The 21,663-nt window shown below is 47.0% G+C and overlaps 1 protein-coding gene across 1 annotated transcript in view; it reads right to left on the minus strand.

Moving 5' to 3' along the window:
• PPFIBP2 (PPFIA binding protein 2) overlaps positions 1-21,663 on the minus strand; it is a 210,398-nt gene that overhangs the window by 87,165 nt on the left and 101,570 nt on the right.

Raw genomic sequence — 21,663 nt, forward strand, 5'->3', positions numbered from 1 at the left:
GGCTTTCCATTATTTTCACAGGTGATTTGATCAGTTTCACTGCCTTAGTAATTACCACAGCCGTTTCATCTGAGGGAAATCCTGAAAACATGACCTGTTGGTGTGCCTTGAGGACTGGAGTTGGGAAACACTGTTCTAATCCATCTCTCCTCTATCCAAAACTAAAAAAAAAAAATGATTTTAATTATACTTTAAGTTTACAACCTGTAGAATAAACTGAGACCACACAATATTGGGATCTAATGGCCATTTTAGCCCTTTATTGAATGAACCAGTCCAATAGATAACAAAAAAATAAAAAATAAATGAAGGTCAACAGTCCTTGAAGGCACCAAAAAGAAACGAAACCACAACACTGTATCTGCAGCCCCAGTTCTTTAATGCTGTAGGTCCCCAGCCATGCTTAGACACAATTACAGAAACCTACCACAGAATACCCATCTGTACATCAATCTTGGATCTTAACAAATAGTCCACAAAAAAAAGACCTTCAACATCGAACCTGGGTCTCAACAAATGGACCACCTTCTAAGACCTTCAGACTAGCTGCCATCATAGACTAACATTTTCAGTGTAGAAGAGCAGGAAGCTTGTTGGGTGCTGGTTGGCCTGAGATTGCCACAGACCTGCTTTTCCCTGCCGATCGACCCTTGAGACCCCAATCACCAGTCAGGTAAGAGGACCCTCTTATCTTCTCTTTCTCTAACCCTAAAGCGTTCTGGCATCTTTCAACCCCATCTTGTGGCCCCAATGTCTAAGGCCTGCCTTCTTATTTGCTCCAGGTGCTTTTATTAATCTTGTATCTTCTTGAAATCAAGCACGGGCGTAGCATAAGGGGTTGCAGGAGTCACAATCGCAACCCCACCCCTAGCTCCAGGGGGCCCCCTGCAGCCTTCCTGTCATATTATCATATCCTCCACAAAGTCCAGCTCTGATCTGCCCAAGGGCCCCATACCCATGCTCCAGTATTGGGCTTCCACTTTGCCTTCCACAGTCCACACCCCTCTGTTCTCTTTGGCTGGGGACAAGCTGTGAGCCAATTTTCTGATTAGAGAGGAGCACAGGGTGAGAACAGCCAAGGGGCCAGGTCAGACTTAGAATTATCAGCCTAGGCTAGCCAAGCACATTAACAATGTGTTCTTTGCTAGTTTCGTTCTTTGGTTGGAACACTCTAGCCACACTCCAGATCCCTGAAACTGCTGTTTTGTGGTTGTTGTACACATCCCTATAGACACTGGGGACTGGAAGTGAGGATTTCTCAGAAGAAATAAGTACATTTAAAAACAAAATGGAAGGATCCATGAAAGCTGAATGCTATATGGTGTGAATCTGTCAGACCCTTAAAGCGGAGGTTCACCCGCACATGACACTAGATGGATGCTCGTTTTGTCTAGGGGAATCGGCTAGTTGTTTTAAAATATGATCCGTACTTACCGTTTACGAGATGCATCTTCTCCGCCGCTTCCGGGTATGGGCTGCGGGACTGGGCGTTCCTTCTTGATTGACAGTCTTCCGAGAGGCTTCCGACGGTCGCATCCATCGCGTCACGATTTTCCGAAAGAAGCCGAATGTCGGTGCGCAGGCGCAGTATAGAGCCGCACCGACGTTCGGCTTCTTTCGGCTACTAGTGACGCGATGGATGCGACTGTCGGAAGCCTCTCGGAAGACTGTCAATCAAGAAGGAACGCCCGCTCCCGAAGACCCATACTCGGAAGCGACGGAGAAGATGCATCTCGAAAACGGTAAGTACGGATCATATTTTAAAACAACTAGCCGATTCCCCTAAACAAAACGAGCATCCATCTAAGGGGAAAAGACAAAAAAATATATAATTGGGTGAACTCCCGCTTTAAGGATATGTGATGTTTGACTCCCTGACTGTGTTGTATACCATGCAATGTAAATTTTGGAGAAATTTCAATAAACATTATTGAAACATAAAAGCAAAATGGAAGGATGAGGTAAGTGAAGGAGGACTGCGCTAAGGTAAAGGAAGCTATTTGGGATTTTTTTTTTTTTACCTTTACAACCCCTTTAAGCTGAGTTAAAAAAAAGAGATTTTACTTCTGTCAAGATTATAAAGTGACGTAATAGAAGAAAGCACTCACTTTTAGAGCGATTCCCTATCGGCCTTCTTAAAGGATCCTCTTGATGTGCGCTCACCTACGGTGTCAGCGGTCTGTGCCCAGCGCAAGGTGCGCACTCCCAGCGACAAGTGCGGCGTAAACAGAGATCCCGGTCCCTGCAGCCTCCTGTGTACAAACCCCTCCAGACTGTGACCACGTCTTCCACGTGGAGCCTGAAAAGTTTTTTTTTTAGTAAGCGCTCCGCTCTGAGGTCTGCCAGGAATACGGGATCCCCGAGCCATGTGCTGTTGTTGGGGAGATAATTAAAAAGTCGGCTTTTCTATAAAGGAATCTCAGGCTGGCTCATAGACGCAGGCTGCTGACCATAATGGCACACAGAGGGAAGAACTCGCAGCTCAGCAAATGAGAAACAAATGTGAAGAGCAGACCGAGCCGAGCACAAAGTGCAGCAACAATGGGAATGTTGCCTCCGCATGTAACCCCTTTTTAGCCTGCAGAGTGGATCTAACAAATAGATGAGATGCCGAGCTGGTATTTATAGTTCCCGCAGGATTTAGAGAGGCCAAGGGGGGGCGACTTCTGAAAATTAGGAGAAAAGTAAGGCCTGGACGTTTTTGCTGCTGCTCCTAGGGGTGTCCGACACTTCTTTTTTAAATACCCTTGCATGTTAGCCTATGGGGATGATTTACTAAAACTGAAGGCCCAGATTCAGATAGGAGTTACGACGGCGTATCTCCGGATACGCCGTCGTAACTCTGAGTTGCGGGGTCATATCTATGCGACTAATTCATAGATTTCGCATAGATTTCCCTAAGATCCGACCTGCGTAAGTCTCTTACACCGTCGTATCTTAGGCTGCATATTTACGCTGGCCGCTAGGTGTCGCTTCCGTAGATTTACGTGAGGAATATGCAAATTAGGTAGATACGCCGATTCAGAAACGTACGTCCGCCCGGCGCATTTTTTTTACGTCGTTTACGTTAGGCTTTTTCCCTCGTAAAGTTACCCCTGCTATATGAGGCGTATCCTATGTTAAGTATGGACGTCGGGCCAGCGTCGAATTTTCCGTCGATTATGTCGTTTGCGTAAGTCGTTCGCGAATAGGGCTGTGCGTAATTTACGTTCACGTCGAAAGCATTGCCGATTTGCGGCGTAATTTTGAGCATGCGCACTGGGATTCTTTCACGGAAGGCGCATGCGCCGTTCGCAAAAAAACGTCAAATACGTGGGGTCACAATTAATTTAAATAAAACACGCCCACATCATCCACATTTGAATTCGGCGGGCTTACGCCGGACCACATACGTTACGCCGCCTTAACTTAGGGCGCAAGTTCATTCTGAATATGGAACTTGCGCCCAAATTTACGGCGGCGTAACGTATCTCAGATACGTTACGCCCGCTGATAGATACACTATTGTATCTGAATCCGGGCCGGAGAGTGCAAAATCTGGTGCAGCTCTGCAGAGAAACCAATCAGCTTCCAGGTTTTATTGTCAAAGCTTAAAGCGGAGGTTCCGCCAAATTTTCCCTTTTAAAAGCCAGCAACTACAAATACGGCAGCTGCTGACTTTTAAAATATGGACACTTACCTGTCCAGCGCGGCCGCGATGTCGTCAGCCAAGGATGAGGATTCGCTCGTCCCTTGGCTGCACCCGCCGCCATCCTCGGTTACGGAATCGGGAAGTGAAGAGTTGCGGCTTCACTGCCCGGTTCCCTACTGCGCATGCGCGAGTAGCGCGCCGCGCCGTCACTGGTCCCCGCTCTCTCCTGGGAACAGTGTATTTCCCAGAAGACAACGGGGGCTGCGGGTAGGGGCGTGGCTGCCGCAGTACTGTAGTCCCAGAAGTGGGTGCAAATACCTGTCTTAGACAGGTATCTGCACCCCCCTCCCCCCTGAAAGGTGCCAAATGTGACACCGGAGGGGGGGAGGGTTCCGAAAAGCTAAATTGTTGGGTGGAGCACCGCTTTAGCTTTTCGGAACCCCCCCCCCCCCCCTCCGGTGTCACATTTGGCACCTTTCAGGGGGGTGCAGATACCTGTCTAAGACAGGTATTTGCACCCACTTCCGGGACTACAGTATTGCGGCAGCCGCGCCCCTACCCGCAGCCCCTGTTGTCTTCTGGGAAATACACTGTTCCCAGGAGAGAGCTGGGCCCAGTGACGGCGCGGCGCACTACTTGCACATGCGCAGTAGGGAAGGCAGTGAAGCCGCAACTCTTCAGCTGAAGTTAGAAGCTGATTGGCTACCATGCACAACTGCACCAGACATTGCACTCTCCAGTATTGCACACACAGGGGTGTTTTCTGCATTTCTGGGAAGCCCACAGAAGTCAATAGCAACACATCAAAATGTGTATACCATGCACATGTGCAAGGGGTGTGCTAGGTGTGCCTGGGCACACCCTCATTACTATGTGCAGTGCTGATTCTCCCTACTGCAAAGTGCTACGGTTTTTCTCCTCTCCCCCCGCTGCTTCTGCGATGGAAACTCTGGTTTCGTTCATTGGTAAGTATTGGGCCGTTTTGCTCTGGCCCATTCTGCCATTGTTCTTACATTTAAGGAGCCAACGGCCCTTTTCACACCAGCAGACCGATAAAGTCCATCTGTCCATTTTCAGGCAGACCCCATCAGACCACCCATTGTTCTCTATGGAGCAGCGGATGTCAGCCGACATGTGTCCACTTGCATCCGATCCTCTAAAAACAAACCTACGGGGATACCTTCACCATCTATCTGGCGAATCGGATGAGAATGCAGGATTCTTCTTGCCATTGGTCCCTGTAAATATTTTAATTTGGCGCACCTGAGCGCAGTTCAGGAGGTGGGCTTTAAACCTGGGCGCTGAATATACCAGATGTGCTCTTGTGTTTGTGCTGAGAATGCGCTGCATAGCCCGCCTCAGTACAGAGACTGGGATCTCACTGAGGGATCAGGAACCGGGACTCCCGTTTCCCCAATCACCTGATCACTGTCATAGCCTCTGATTGGCTATCACAGTGATCAGTCAATTTGCAGCCCGCCTCAGTATTTTTTTCTCCTCTGAATGGAGAGGAAGATACATTGGCCCAGATTCACAAAAGAGATACGACAGCGCATCTCCAGATACGCCGTCGTATCTCTGCCTAGCGCCGTCGTATCTATGCGACTGATTCATAGAATCAGTTACGCATAGATATTCAGTACATCCGACAGGTGTAAGTCTCTTACGCCGTTGGGTCTTAACTGCAATTTATTTTTTTGCCCGCTAGGTGGCGCTTCCGTCGATTTCCCCGTTGAGTATGCAAATTAGCTAGATACGCGAATTCCCGAACGTACGCGCGGCCGACGTAGTAAAGTTACGACGTTTACGTTAGGCTTTTCCCGGCGTAAAGTTGCCCCTGGGTCTATGAGGCGCAGCCAATGTTAAGTATGGCCGTCATTCCCGCGTCGAAAATTTATAAAATTACGTCGTTTGCGTAAGTCGTCCTTGAATGGTGCTGGACCTAATTTACGTTCACGTCAAAACCAATGACGTCCTTGCGACATCATTTAGAGCAATGCACGCTGGGATATTTTAGGGACGGCGCATGCGCAGTTCGTTCGGCGCGGGGACGCGCATCATTTAAATGATACACACCCCCTACCCGCCGAATTTGAATTCCGCCGGGTGATTTACTTTACGCCGCCGCAACTTTACACGCAAGTGCTTTGTGAATAAAGCACTTGCCTGAAAAACTTGCGGCGGCGTAACGTAAATGAGATACGTTACGCCCGCACAGAGATACGCCGATCTCTGTGAATCTGGGCCATTGTATCTTCCTCTCTTCGCCAGGGGAGAAAAATGTAAATAAAGCGTGTGTAAAAAAAATAACAATAAATAAATAAATGAATAAAAAAAATAGCTAGATTAAAGGGGTCGTAAACCCTCGTTTTTTTTTCTTTTTTAAATAACAAACATATCAGACTTACCTCCACTGTGCAGTTCGTTTTGCAGAGTGACCCCGATCCTCTTCTTCTGTGGTCCCCCAACGATGCTCGCAGTGGGAAACCCCCTAGGAGAAGCCACAGAATGACGGACTCGGCCCGCCTCTCGTTGCTCGCGTCATTGGATTTGATTGACAGCAGCGGGAGCCAGTGGCTGCGCTGCTATAAATCTATCCAATCAAGAACTGAGACCCCGGCCAGAGAGGGTGTGTGCATCTTCGGTGTGGGAACGAACAGGCTCAGGTAAGTAAAACGGGGGGGCCGGTCAGTGACAGAATTTTTTTCACCTTAATGCACCATTAATGCTCCCACCGCCCGTCATAAAGGGGTTAATTATTATGGGCGCATTTATTATTATTGTTTTTTTCTTGGGTGGAATCAGCCTTTAATTTTTTATGAGAATTTTCCACGTTTCAGTTAATGATATATAACCTTTGTTAAACATATGGAGAGACATATTTAAAATGGGAATACAAAGGCAGGTGCTGAGCCTCCTGCAGACGGAGAGAACCTGCTGCTCATATCATGGAATACCGTTCAGGATTAACATTCCGGGATAAGGGTTCTGCTGAACAACAGTTGCAACAGCAGCAGCTAAGAATAGACAGATGAAGGGTGTTGTGCCTGCTGGAGAATAATGGAGTGCAGGATGTAAATGTTATTTTATGGCACATATATGAAGAATGCAGGTCATGGATCTTCCCTAATCCAAACTATGATGTCATATTTGTAGAGAAAATAAAATAACACAGAGGAGGGCCTTGTTCAGCTCCACACCAATGAACCCATGTTAGGTAATAGAATTTTATTGTTAGTTTATACTGAAATATAAAAGTAAACAAACTAAAACATTTCTGAAAAATACTGAAAAAACAAACAAACATCAATTGCAGCCTCACTGTGCCCATCAAGTGCAGACACTGTGCCATCAATTGTAGCCACTGTGCCCATCAATTGTAGCCACTGTACCATCAAATGCAGCCACTGTACCCATTAATTGCAGCCACTGTGCCCATCAAATGCAGCCACTGTGCCCATCAAATGCAGCCACTGTGCCCATCAATTGCAGCCACTGTGCCCATCAATTGCAGCCACTGTGCCCATCAAATGCAGCCACTGTGCCCAATTGCAGCCACTTTGCCCATCAAATTCCACCACTGTATCCATCAAATGCAGCCACTGTGCCCATCACATGCAGCTACTGTGCCCATCAAATGCCACCACTGTATCCATCAAATGCAACCACTGTGCCCATCAAATGCAGCCACTGTGCCCATCAATTGCAGCCACTGTGCCCATCAATTGCAGCCACTGTGCCCATCAAATTCCACCACTGTGCCCATCAAATGCAGCCACTGTATCCATCAAATGCAGCCACTGTGCCCATCAAATGCAGCCACTGTGCCCATCAAATGCAGCCACTGTGCCCATCAAATGCAGCCACTGTGCCCATCAAATACAGCCACTTTGCCCATGAAATGCAGCTATGGTGCCCATCAAATGCAACCACTGTGCCCATCAAATGCAGCCACTGTGCCCATCAAATGCAGCCACTGTGCCCATCAATTGCAGCCACTGTATCCATCAAATGCAGCCACTGTGCCCATCAAATGCAGCCATTGTGCTCATCAACTGCAGCCACTGTGCCCATGAAATGCAGCCACTGTGCCCATGAAATGCAGCCACTGTGCCCTTCAAATGCAACCACTGTGCCCATCAAATGCAGCCACTGTGCCCTTCAAATGCAGCCACTGTGCCCAATAAATACAGCCACTGTAATCCCCCACCCACTTGCCGACTGCCTGGCGCTTAACCCATCTTGGTGGGGGGCCAGGCAGCAAGTGACGGCGGAGATCTGTGGGGTAGGCTTACCCTTAGGTACAAGTACAAAAAAAAGAGTTTACTTTTACACTGTAATTGTTTTGGGTGTTACCACAGCTTCCTAGTTTTATGTACAGCACCCTACTGGCCTCTCCTAACTGCTTCAATCTGCCTGCACTGCATAGAAAAACACAGAGACCTAGTGATGACATCAATTCAGGGGCGGACTGACCATTGAGTCACTCGGGCACTGCCCGAGGGCCCGATGCCACTAGGGGACCCCATCAGGGTTGCCAGGCTCAGTAAAACCAGGGACAGTATGTAAAAATCTGTGTTTTTTTTAGATCTGTCCCTGATATGTCCGAAACTGACATGCTTTTAATGTGAATATCCCAAGATTTTAGCTGCCCTGCCTCTGCACTGCCTCCTGGCGTGGTGGCCATCTGTAAGCCAGAGGGGCCCCATAATCTTCTATTGCCCGGGGGCCCCATGAGTTGTCAGTCCGCCCCTGCATCAATTGGATTATTTTTTACATGCAACTTTACCTTTTCCATACACCTTCGGGCCTTTCACATGGCATGCAGGGCACACAGGGAACACTTCCTATTCGGATCGTCTCATGGCGGTTATTGGCCACTCAGTGGGCCAGATTCAGAAAGAGATACGACGGTGTATCTCCTGATACGCCGTTGTATCTCTGAGTCCGGCCGTCGTATCTATGCGGCTGATTCATAGAATCAGGTTCCGCATAGATCTCCCTAAGATCCGACGGGTGTAAGTGACTAAGGCCCCTTTCACATTGAGGAGTTTTTCAGGCGGTAAAGCGCTAAAAATAGCGCTGCTATCCCGCCTGAAAAACTCCTGCACTGCAGACTCAATGTGAAAGCCCGAGGGCTTTCACACTGAGGCGATGCGCTGGCGGGAGACAAAAAAATCTCCTGTCAGCAGCATCTTTGGAGCGGTGAGAGGAGCGGCATGAAAACAATGGGAACCGCGGCAATACCGCCCACAATGCGCCTCTATAGAGGCGCATTGCGGGCGGTATTAACTCTTTATCGGCCGCTAGCGGGGGTTAATACCGCACCGCTAGCGGCCGAATCCCGTGGTAATCCCGGCGGTATAGCGCCGCTATATTTAGCGGCGTTATACCGCAACCGCAGCTCCTGCCTCAGTCTGAAAGGGGCCTTACACCGTGCAATCTCACGCTGGCCGCTAGGTGGCGCTTCCGTTTGTATACGCGAGGAATATGCAAATGAGGAGTTATGCCGATTCAGAAACGAACGAGCACCCGGCGCTTTTTTTTTACATCGCTTGCGTTCGGCTTTTTCCGGCGTATAGTTACCCCTGCTATATGCGGCGTATCCTATGTTAAGTATGGCCGTCGTTCCCGGGTCAAAATTTTGAATTTTTTACGTCGTTTGCGTAAGTCGTTTGCAAATACGGATGGACGTAATTTACGTTCACGTCGAAACCAATGACGTCCTAGCGACGTCATTTAGAGCAATGCACGCTGGGAAATTTTACGGACGGCGATACGCCGCCGCAACTTTACAGGCAAGTGTTTTTTTGAATAAAGCACTTGCCTCAAAAACTTGCGGCGGCGTAACGTAAATCAGATAGGTTACGCGGATCTAAAGATCCGCTGACCTGTCTGAATCTGGCCCAGTATGTCCTCAGTCTCCCGATTTGAATTAAGGCCAGGCTGCTTTATACTTTGAAGACTAAGGACATCTAGTGGTGAAATCGAAATACTACAAAGGACAGTGGCCAGAGGAGGTGAATATTGTACCAAGAGCTGCTTTTTTTTATTTTAACCCTTGATGAGGGAATATTAAAAAAAAAAAAAAAAAAATAGGCTTACTGCTGATTGGACAATGAAGAAGTTACCCCCCTATTAGTAGATTTGACATCACTTCCTGTACTTGTGACACCCTGACCACCTGTCACTGGGGCAGTTTGCTTTGCTAAACCAACTCATTTAATGAATCAGATTTTTTTATTTACTCATAGATAGCAAAGAAAGAGAATCACCCTTTAGTTCTCCTACACATTCCTACAAAGGTATTCATTTATAAAAGCAGCAGAACCAGTTTTCAGGTCAGCTGGTGCAATCACCTGAAATAGGTTTTATGATGTGCAGCATGCCAGCCTCAGTGCGTCACCCCATGTATGCAACGCGACACAGATAACACGGTATGCTGTACTTAGCTGCTTGGCTGGAATTGCAATTTTAATTAAAATTAAAGTAATTATAATCATGTGGGAATGGGGCAAATGCAGTGTGCGCTCAGCAATAAAACCCTACAATCCCGACCCCCTGCTCCTGCTTCCCCTCCGTAATCCCTGAGCTCACCTGGCTGCCTTCTGGACCCAGGAAGGCCGCACGGCGTTCATTATTGAGAGTGGGGGGTGATCAGTGACGTCCCTTCGCCCATCTCAGCTGTGCGAAATGTTTTGAGCTTTGAGTATTTCTGGGTCAGTGTCCTGGAAGCAGGGACTCCAGTGTTCTGATCTGCATTGGCTGGAGACAGAGGAGGCATCATGGATCTAAGTAGGTTTGCCACCTTTTCATCAAGCCAAACCCGAACACTTTAGCTGCGCATAACAATTTCTTTTTGGTAGTTTACACTACAGGATTGTAAAAGACCTAAGACACCTTTGGGTGCCCCAAGAAAATTAGTACTGCAGCGCATGTAGCATCCCGTGATTAACAGTGGGTGTGGCCAAAATGTTGTAAAAATGGGAGAAGCTTAAGGAGCGCAGTTAAACCAAACAAGGTTAGTCTGTCCCCCAGTACAGCCCCCCCCCCCCCCCCCCGGGTCAGTCTGTGCCCCAGTACATTCACCCCAGGTCAGTCTGTCCTCCAGTATAATCCCCCCTTAGTCAGTCTGTCCCCCATTACATCCCCCCAGCTCCATCTGTCCCCCAGTATAATCCCCCCAGACCAGTCTGTCTCCCAGTATAATCCCCCCAGACCAGTCTGTCCCCCCAGTATAATCCCCCCAGACCAGTCTGTCCCCCAGTACAGCTCCACCCAGGTCAGTCTGTGCCCCAGAACATCCACCCCAGGTCAGTCTGTCCTCCAGTATAATCCCTCCTTAGTAAGTCTGTCCCTCATTACATCCCCCCAGGTCCATCTGTCCCCCAGTATAATCCCCCCAGGTCAGTCTGTCCCCCAGTATAATCCCCCCAGACCAGTCTGTCCCCCAGTACAGCTCCACCCAGGTCAGTCTGTGCCCCAGAACATCCACCCCAGGTCAGTCTGTCCTCCAGTATAATCCCTCCTTAGTCAGTCTGTGCCTCATTACATTCCCCCAGGTCCATCCGTCCCCCAGTATAATCCTCCAGGCAAATCTTGCCCCTAGTACAGTCCCCCCCAGGTCAGTCTGTTCCCCAGTACATCCACCCCAGGTCAGTCTGTCCTCCAGTATAATCCCTCCTTAGTCAGTCTGTCCACCATTATATCCCCCCAGGTCCATATGTCCCCCAGTATAATCCCCCCAGGTCAGTCTGTCCACCATTATAACCCCCCCCAGGTCAGTCTGTCCGCCAGTCTGTACCCCAGTTAAAGTCCACCCCAGGTCAGTCTGTGCCCCTGTACATCCAACCCAGGTCAGTCTGTGCCCCAGTACATCCACCCCAGGTCAGTCTGTCCTCCAGTATAATCTCTCCTTAGTCAGTCTGTCCACCATTATATCCCCCCACAGGTTCATCTGTCCCCCAGTATAATCCCCCCAGGTCAGTCTGTCCACCAGTATAATCCCCCCCCAGGTCAGTCTGTCTGCCAGTCTGTACCCCAGTTAAAGTCCACCCCAGGTCAGTCTGTGCCCCTGTACATCCAACCCAGGTCAGTCTGTGCCCCAGTACATCCACCCCAGGTCAGTCTGTCCTTCAGTATAATCTCTCCTTAGTCAGTCTGTCCCCCATTACATCCCCTCACAGGTCCATCTGTCCCCCAGTATAATCCCCCCAGGCTAGTCTTTCCCCCAGTACAGTCCCCCCCAGGTCAGTCTGTCCTTCAGTATAATCCCTCATTAGTCAGTCTGTCCCCCATTACATCTCCCCAGGTCAATCTATCCCCCATCACATCCCCACCAGGTCCATCTGTCCCCTGGTATAATCCCCTCCAGGTCAGTCTGTCCACCAGTATGAACCCCCCAGGACAAATCTGTACCCCAGTTAAACCCCCCCCCCCCCCACCAATATAATTAGAAGTACTGGAAGCCGATGGCAGGGGAGAAGGGGATAGGAGGACTGGTGCTGCAGGGCTGCCACTGATATGTCCGGGTTTTAGGTGGACTGAAACCCGGACACAGGATCTAAAACACAGACTGTACAGGTAAATCCCAGACAAGTGGCAACCCTAGATGTAAGAGACCCTATGATGTCTCCATTAAAGTGTACCTGTCACTCCTTCTGTATGATTGTACATAGCAGGCCTATCGACCCAATAATCACAGAAGAAAAAAATTCAACAAAAAAATAGAAAATCCGAAAATTTGAAAGAATAACTAACTAATAATATAACCTATTAAATTATAGGTATTGGAATTTTCTTTCAAATTTAGCTGTTAGTGAACATAACGAATACGAATTTATCCGAAGTTACGAATTATCTGAAATAACGAATGCCGCATCTAAACAAATGGAACGGAACTAATTAATAAAAAAATAATAAATACAAAGTTTTTATTATTATCATTATTAATATTATTGTTATTTATTATTATTAATTTGTTACTTTAATTTTTTTTTAGATACGGCATTCGTTATTTCGAATAATTCGTAACTTTGGATACATTTGTAGTCGTTACGTTCACTAACAGCCAAATTTGAAAGGAAATTCCAATACCTATAATTTATTAGTTAGTAATAGTTATTATTAGTTAGTTATTATTTCAGATTTTCGAATTTTCAGGTTTTCAAATTTAGAACTTACGAATTTTTGAATATTTGGAAAAAAACGTTAATTTGGATATTTCCGTATTAATACATTTCTCGAAATTTGTTAAAAAACGAATTTGATACGAAACAAATTGCACACGTCTACCAGCAATCAGCATTGGAACCTGCCAGTTAATATTATTGCACAAGGTTTCTATTTCTCATTACTTTGCTTGGTCATCCTCCTCCACTTGCTGCAGCTTCTAATGCACACTGTGAGAAGCTTGCATAGCTAGATTCACAAAGAGTTAAGCCAGCGTATCAGTAGATACGCCGTCGTAACTCTGAATCTAAGCCGTCGTATCTTTAAGTGTATTCTCAAAATGAGATACACGTAAAGCGGGAGTTCACCCGAAAAAACAATTTTTAACATTAGATTGAGGCTCATTTTGTCAAGGGGAATCGGGTGTTTTTTTTTTTTAAATCAAAGCAGTACTTACCGTTTCTTCTCCGCCGCTTCCGGGTATGGGTCTTCGGGACTAGGCGTTCCTATTTGATTGACAGCCTTCCGACAGGCTTCCGACGGTCGCATACATCGCGTCACGAGTAGCCGAAAGAAGCCGAACATCGGTGCGGCTCTATACAGCGCCTGCGCACCGACGTTCGGCTACTTTCGGAAAATCGTGACGCGATGTTGGAAGCCTGTCAATCAAATAGGAATGCCCAGTCCCGAAGACCATACCCGGAAGCGGCGGAGAAGATGTATCTCTAAAACGGTAAGTACTGCTTCGATTTTATAAAAAACACCCGATTCCCCTTGACAAAATGAGCCTCAATCTAATGTTAAAAATTTAGTTTTTGGGTGAACCTCCACTTTAAATGTAGCTAAGATACGACGGGCGCTTGGGGCGTGAATGCCGATTTACACCTAGAATGCGTAAATCAGCGAGATACGCCTATTCACGAACGTACGCTTGCCCGTCGCAGTAAAGATACGCCGTTTACGTAAGGAGTTTTCAGGCGTAAAGTTAGTCGAACAAAAAGCTGGCCTAGCCAATGTTAAGTATGGACGTCGTTCCCGCGTCGAATTTTAAAAATTTGACGTTGTTTGCGTAAGTCATCCGTGAATGGGTCTGGATGTAATTTACGTTTACGTCGAAACCAATAAGTCCTTGCGGCGTACTTTGGAGCAATGCACACTGGGATATGTCCATGGACGGCGCATGCGCCGTTCGTTAAAAACGTCAATCACGTCGGGTCATGGTTCATTTACATAAAACACGGCCACCTCTTCACAATTTGAATTAGGCGCGCTTACGCCGGCCCATTTACGCTACGCCGCCGTAACTTAGGAGGCAAGTGCTTTGTGAATACAGCACTTGCCTCTCTGACTTACGGCGGGGTAGCGTAAATACGATACGCTACGCCGGCTCAAAAATACGCCGCCCTACGTGAATTCAGCTCGCAGAGTGCAGTGAAGTCAGAAGAAGCGATTTCCCTGCAGGAGTCAGTATTATAATCCGGTTCCCTTTAAACCTCAGAAAAACAAAACTGTATTATCAGAGTAAACAGGACTTCAGCCAACAATTTATTCATAACAAAAGCAGCGCTAAAACCGCACTGCAAACCTTACCGTGCACGGCCCTGGGAGAAGAACGCGTCCCCTGACCTTGTTTCGCAAACAGAAGAATTTGAACAAAGTTTAGTCCCGTTTACGTATATAGATAAGAGACCCGGTACATTACAGGACACTACAGGCAGGTAAAGGAGAGAGAAGGTAACACAACTCCCATGTGACTTCCTATAGATTACATGCCAAGTTTTGTATGATAAGGAGAAGCGATCACAAGGAAGTCGCCGTTCTGAATGCTATATCAATATTTATCCATTGAAGGTCACTTTCTCTGCAGGAAATGAAATGGATATGTAGCAGCTTAGGGGCTTGTACAACATGGGAGACAGTAAAAGCAGGCAGTTGACCCTTTAGCTTTTAGCTACCAATTCTGTGTTTGTAATATTATTTTGCTCCCGTGTACAGAAAAACTCAGATTGGGAGAGAGCTGTAGCACTGGATGCCTTTTAACCTCCCTGGCGGTATGATTCTGTCTGAAAAAACATGCTGAAAGCGGTACAATTATTTGCAAGGAAATTTGGTGTTTTATACTGTAGGCCTGTAATTTTTAGGAATAACTCACTTAAATCTGACCAAACAAGAATCTAATAGGCATCCCAGGTATGACATTTTTTTAAAAACAAAATTTTAAATTATAATATAATAAATAATTATAAATAATTATAGCAAGTAATAATATAATTAAAATAAAAATTATTCAATAATGTAATCAACTCAAAATCACTGAAATTTGCTCAGTTGCAGAATTGTCGCTGTCATTATTATTTTTTTTTAATGACGTATTTCCCCACAAATCGCTATCGCACATTTCTGCAAGTGATTATAATTTATTATCGCTGTTTTCTAGCTGATCTAAAACAATTTTTGACATAAAGGGACAATTTTGGACAATCTACAGTTTTTAGGCAGAAATTACATTTTTTATTTTTATAAAAGAACATGCAGGGCACTGGGCAGACCACTAGGGACAAGGGGGGTGTGTATTTTTTACATACAGTACTGTAATCTATAAGATTACAGTATACTGTATGTAATGTGTTTGTTTACTTTTTTGAATTTGGCGCTGTTCTCCGCTCCTGTGCGTCGCAACGTCGCAGGGAACGGAGATCGGCGGCACACGGAGACCGCTCGCTCACACAGTGGGGTGGCATCGCAGGATCCAGGGACAAGGTGAGTAACTTGCCTGTGGATCCAGCGAGAAGGTAAGCCGCGCGGCTGCACACTCTGCACATCCACCCCGAGCGTGACTCGGGGTTACCGATCCTAACATGAAAAACCAACCCCGAGTCACGCTCAGGTTTACCGCCAGGGAGGTTAAGTGACCAGCGGCATGCTGATAGGTCATCATTCTGCTCTCTCCTCCTATCAGTTTTCTGCTGCTCTTTCACTGTCCAATCACAGACTGGGGGCAGTAAGGTGACCTAGGTGAATTTCATAAAGCGGGCTTCCGGGCATCATTTTTTATTTTTTTTTGCAAGCTAAAATTAATCACATTAAAGCGGAGGTTCACCCTAAAAAACATCTATATACCATTACATCCAGCATACTTCCGACATCTACAGTATGCTGTTTTTTTTTGCCGTACATACCGTCTTATTGTTATTTTGCCCCCGGCTTCTGGGCTCTGGCTCCCGCGGGACTGGGCGTTCATATTCAGAGGTTAGATAATTGACGTCTGGTGAAAAACTTCCCCTGGCGCATAAGGCGCGTCACAAGTTTTCCGAACTCGAGTCGGCTCTATATGGCGCCTGCGCAGTCAGCTCTACACGGCGGGCGCAGGCGCCGTATAGCGCCGTATAGAGCTGACTCGCATAGCAAAGCGAGTTTTCCCACTGAAGTCAATGGAAACTTAAAAAATTTGTTCCGCATTGAATTCAATGGGATGCAATACCGAATGCGGCCATAGGTGGGGGGCGGCAGAGAGCGCCGAAAACGGACGAAAATGCCCGAGGACACTCGTTTCCTGCGCCCCCGTACCTCAGGCCAAATGATCTACTGCAGGCCTATTTTTGGCTCTGCTCGGCTTCTGCGCCCCTGTACCTCAGGCCAAATGAGGTACTGCAGGCTTATTTAGCTTGAATTCTGCTCGTCTTGCGAGTCAACACTTGCAAACCGAGTCAGAATTAAAAAAAAGTTGTTCGCAAATCAAAACAAGTTACTCTTAAACCGAGGCTCCACTGTATTTGTATGACAACTTAAAACAGTTGTTAGATATTATATATTTGTTTTTACTGTTTTCCAAATTTTATGTGACCAGCAGCAGAGGACTAGAAGCTCCTCCTGCTTATGTTTCCCTGCAGACAGCCTGGGAAAGAGCTGGGTCATGTGACAGCTGTGTATAGATTAAGAAAAAAATGAACTTAGATTTTTATTTTATTTTTTATAATTACAGTGCCATCATCCACATACAGAAAGAGACGGGACAATGGAAATCAAACAGTGTGGCCCAGATTCACAAAGAGATACGACGGCGTATCTACAGATACCCCGCCGTATCTCTGAGTTGTGCCGTCGTATCTATGCGCCTGATTCTTAGAATCAGTTACGCATAGATTTCTATTAGATCCGACCGGCGTAAGTCTCTTACGCCGTCGGATCGTAACTGCATATTTACGCTGGCCGCTAGGGGCGTGTACGCTGATTTACGCTTTGAAATATGTAAATTAGCTAGATATGCGAATTCACGAACGTACGCCCGGCCGACGCAGTACAGATACGCCGTTTACGTTAGGCTTTTCCCAGCGTAAATTTACCCCTGCTATATGCGGCGTACCAATGTTAAGTATGACCGTCGTTCCCGCGACTAAATTTAAAAAATCTACGTCGTTTGCGTAAGTCGTCCGTGAATGGGGCTGGACGTAATTTACCTTCACGTCGAAACCAATACGTCCTTGCGGCGTATTTGGAGCAATGCTGGTATATGTCCACGGACGGCGCATGCACCGTTCGTGAAAAACGTCAATCACGTCGGGTCACATAACTTTAACATAAAACACGCCCCTCTGTCCCACATTTGAATTAGGCAGGCTTACGCCGGCCGATTTACGCTACGCCGCCACAACTTACGGAGCAAGTGCTTTGAGAATACAGCACTTGCCCGTCTAAGTTGCGGAGGCGTAACGTAAATCAGATACGTTACGCCCACGCAAAGATACGCGGATGTACGAGAATCTGGCCCTGTGTGTTTAGTATCACTTTACATTTTTTATTTCCTATGCAGCATAGCTAATATAGTTCATACTCCTGAGATGAAAGAACAATGGAAGATGGTTGGGGTCTATTCTGGATACATTTTCTTTCATATTTGACTTTTTTCGTTATTTTTAAACGCGCTCCTTTGGGCTATAATTAAATTCTTATCTCAAGCCTGGGTTGTGTCAAAACCTGGCAAATAGTTAAAAAAGACACATTTAGATCTCTATAAGCAATAAAAGTGGGGAAACCAGACAGACATACAAGAATCTGTTTCTTGTTGGTGCCAACCAGGTCCTTCTTCATAGTATGGATACATTTGTGATGTTTTTTCAGCATTAAACAGAACTGAAACTAACAAACTGACTGTGTATGTCTAGCCTTCTACAAAACATGTGGTTACATCAAGTGAAATAATTAAAAACACTGTGTGTGTGTGTGTGTGTGTGTGTGTGTGTGTGTGTGTGTGTGTGTATATATATATATATATATATATATATATATACACAGGGGGCCAGTTCACTGACCCTCTGATTGTTGGGGGGTCGGATCAATGCAGCCTCATAAATGCCCAACAATGCAGCCTCACCAGTGCCCAGCCAGCCTGACCAGTGCCCAGCAGCACAGCCTAACCAGTGCCCAGCAGCACAGCTAGCCTCTCCAGTGCCCAGCAATGCAGCCTGACCAGTGCCCAGCAATGCAGCCTGACCAGTGCCCAGCAATGCAACCTGACCAGTGCCCAGCAATGCAGCCTGACCAGTGCCCAGCAATGTAGCCTGCCCAGTAATGCAGCTTTACCAGTTCCCAGCAATGCAGGCCAACTAGTGCCCATCTATGCAGCCTGACCTGTGTCCAGCAATGCAGCCTTACCAATGCTCAGAAAGGCAGCCTTACCAATGCCCATCTATACAGTCTGACCTGTTCCCAGTAATGCAGCCAGTCTCTCCAGTACCCAGTAATGCAGCCTGACCTGTGCCCAGTAATGTAGTCTGACCTGTGCCCAGTAATGCAGCCTGAACTGTGCCCAGTAATGCAGCCTGTCCTGTGCCCAGTAATGCAGCATGCCCTGTGCCCAGTAATGCAGCCTGTCCTGTGCCCAGTAATGCAGCCTGTTCTGTGCCCGGTAATGCATCCAGCCTTTCCATTGCCCAATAATGCAGCCTGTCCTGTGCCCAGTAATGCAGTCAGACTCTTCAGTGCCCAGTAATGCAGCCAGTCTCTCCAGTAACAAGTAATGCAGCCTGTCCTGTGCCCAGTAATGCATCCAGCCTTCCCATTGCCCAGTAATGCAGCCTGCCCTGTGCCCAGTAATGCATCCAGCCTTTTCATTGTCCAGTAATGCAGCCTGTCCTGTGCCCAGTAATGCAGCCTGTCTTGTGCCAGTAATGCATCCAGCCTGTCCTGTGCCCAGCAATGCAGTCAGCCTCTTCAGTGCCCAGTAATGCAGCCTGATCTGTGCCCAGTAATGCAGCCTGGCCTGTGCCCAGTAATGCAGCCTGATCTGTGTCCAGTAATGCAGCCTGGCCTGTGCCCAGTTATGCAGCCTGACCTGTGTCCAAAAGGCCAGGAGGGCCAGGCAAAAGACCTTTGTGGGCCGTATCTGGCCCGTGGGCCATAGTTTGAGGACCCTGTGCTAGAGGATTCTAGAATTTAGTGGGCTGGAAGAGGCAAATCAGCAGCCTGACACTTTGACTGACCTTGGCAAACCTCGGAAAGACTTCCTACCCAAGATTTGCCAAGGTCAGCCGTGCTGTCCTTGGGCCTTTCCGTGCATTTCTGAACGATTGGCTCCGGCGTCCCCCCACCTCTGGCCAAAAGTGGTACTGCACACTGCTTTGGCCTGAATCGTGCTAGTTTTGCGAGACAACACTCGCAAACCAAGTTACGATTTTTTTAAATACAGTGCTCGTATTACGAAACGCTCGTTACCCGCATTACTCGCAATCAGGGGTTTCACTGTACTGACATAGTGAATAGTGCCCTCCGGTTACTACACAGTGTTACTGGAGTATTCCAGATTTCCCTTTGCCACATCCAAGTTATTCAGTAATAAAAAATAAATAAAAGACAACCCCTAGACGAATCATTTAGCTGGAGTGAATGCTTGTTGCTGTATGATAAGTGTGTGATCTACCCATTAATTAGTTAGGTGCATTTAAAACATTTTTTTTTTTTTTACCTCTTCCCTCTTGGCTAGCGATTAATCAAGGGGACAAGATGAACCATTTCAACATAAAACGCCTGTTGTTTATAGAGCTCAATATACCACGTGGAAACATACACATGTTAGCAAATCAGAGAAGACTCCTCCCCATCTCCCACCATCCATTCATACAACTGTGTCTGAGGTTTTGAACAGAGGCATAACTTGCCTTCCCGGTTCTTCCTTTTTGTTCACATCAACATGCTAATGAAATTATTAGATAAAACTCTTATGTTATCAGTACATATCTTATTTTAGACCCAGTGTCATCATCAACGGGTCTCTGCGCTTCTCAATGCAATGAAAGCAGATCATAGCTGATAGGAGGGCAACTGATGGGAGACGCCAGCAGAGTGTGGTACATAGCTTCCTGAAAACTGTAAGCAGTGGTGAAACTCACTCGTGATACTGAATCTCTGTGATTGAAAAAATGAAATCCAATAAATGAAAGGGGTGGGCCAAGGACAGTAAGACTTGTTAGGAAATGACAAGAATTTTGGCTGAACACGTAGCCAAGAAATCAGGTTGACTTGCTGCTGCTCTCCAATGTGAGAAGCTCACAGTGTGCAGTGAAATCAGAGTCAGCTATTTCAGTAAAGGAGAGGAGACTTTAAAGCTGTGCAAGACTGAGGATCAGCTTTAAATCATAGTATTAAATCCTGAGAGTCTGTAAGCCAATTTATTTATAAAGTGAGAGAGAGAAAGAGAAAGAGAGAGGGAGGAGAGAGATTAAGGGGGGGGGGGGGGGGAAAGAGGAGGAAGAGAGAACAAGGGGGGAGACAGAAAGAGGGGTAGAGAGAGAAAGCAGGGGAGAGAAAGTGAGGGAGAGAGAAAGAGGGTAAAAGAGAGAGAGGGAGAGAGATAGAAGGAGAGAGAGAGAGAGAGAGAGAGAGAGAGAGAGAAAGAAAGAGGAGGGATATACATATATATATATATATATATATATATATATACATACACACAGAGAGAGAGGACATAGAAGGAGGAGGGGGAGAGAGAGGGAGGGGCAAGATAGAGAGGGAGGGGAGAGAGAAAGAAGGGAAGAGGGAGAGAAAAAAGGGGAGAGAGAGGGAGAGAAAGAATGAATGAGGGAAAGGGAGAGAAAGAATGAGAGAGAGAGAGAGAGAGAGAGAGAGAGAGAATGTGAGAGAGGTGGAGGGGTAGAGAGGGGAGAAAAAGGGGGGAGAGCGATGCAGAGAGAAAGGAGAGAGAGAGGGAAAGAAATAATGGGGAGAGAGAGAGAGAGAGAGAGAGAGAGAGAGAGAGAGAGAGGAAGAGAAAGAAAGGGAGAGAGAAGAAGGGGGAGAGAGAGGGGGAAGGGGGGAGAGATGCGGAGAGAAAAAAGGAGAGAGAGAGAGGGGGAGAGAGAGAGAGGAAGAGAAAGAAGGAGAGAGAGGGAGAAAGAAGAGGAGAGAGATGGGGGAAGGAGAGAGAGGAAGAGAAAGAAGGAGGAGAGAGAGGGAGAAAAAAAAGGGGGGGGGGGGAGGGAAAGATAGAGAGGGAGAGAGAGGGAGAGAAAGAACCGGGGAGGGGGTGGAGAGGGAGAGAAATAGGGAAAGAAAGAAGGAGGTAGAGGGAGAGAAAGAGAGTTGGAGAGAAAGAAGAGGAGAGAAAGAGGGAGAGAAAGAGGGGGGAGGGGGGAGTAAAAAAGAGAGGGGGAGAAAAGGGGGAGAGAGAAAGAGGGGAGGAGAAAGAGAGGCAAGTAAGAAGGGGGGAGAGAAAAAAAGAGGGGGAGAAAAGGGGGAGAGAGAAAGAGGGCAGGGGAGAGAGAGAGGCAAGAAAGAAGGAAGGGGGAGATAAAGAAGGGAGGAGAGAGAGAGATGGAGAGAAAGAAGGGGGAGAGAAAAGGGGGAGAGAGAGAGATGGGGAGAGAAAA

Source organism: Rana temporaria, chromosome 11 (genome assembly GCF_905171775.1).
Source record: "Rana temporaria chromosome 11, aRanTem1.1, whole genome shotgun sequence".
Classification (NCBI taxonomy): domain Eukaryota; kingdom Metazoa; phylum Chordata; class Amphibia; order Anura; family Ranidae; genus Rana; species Rana temporaria.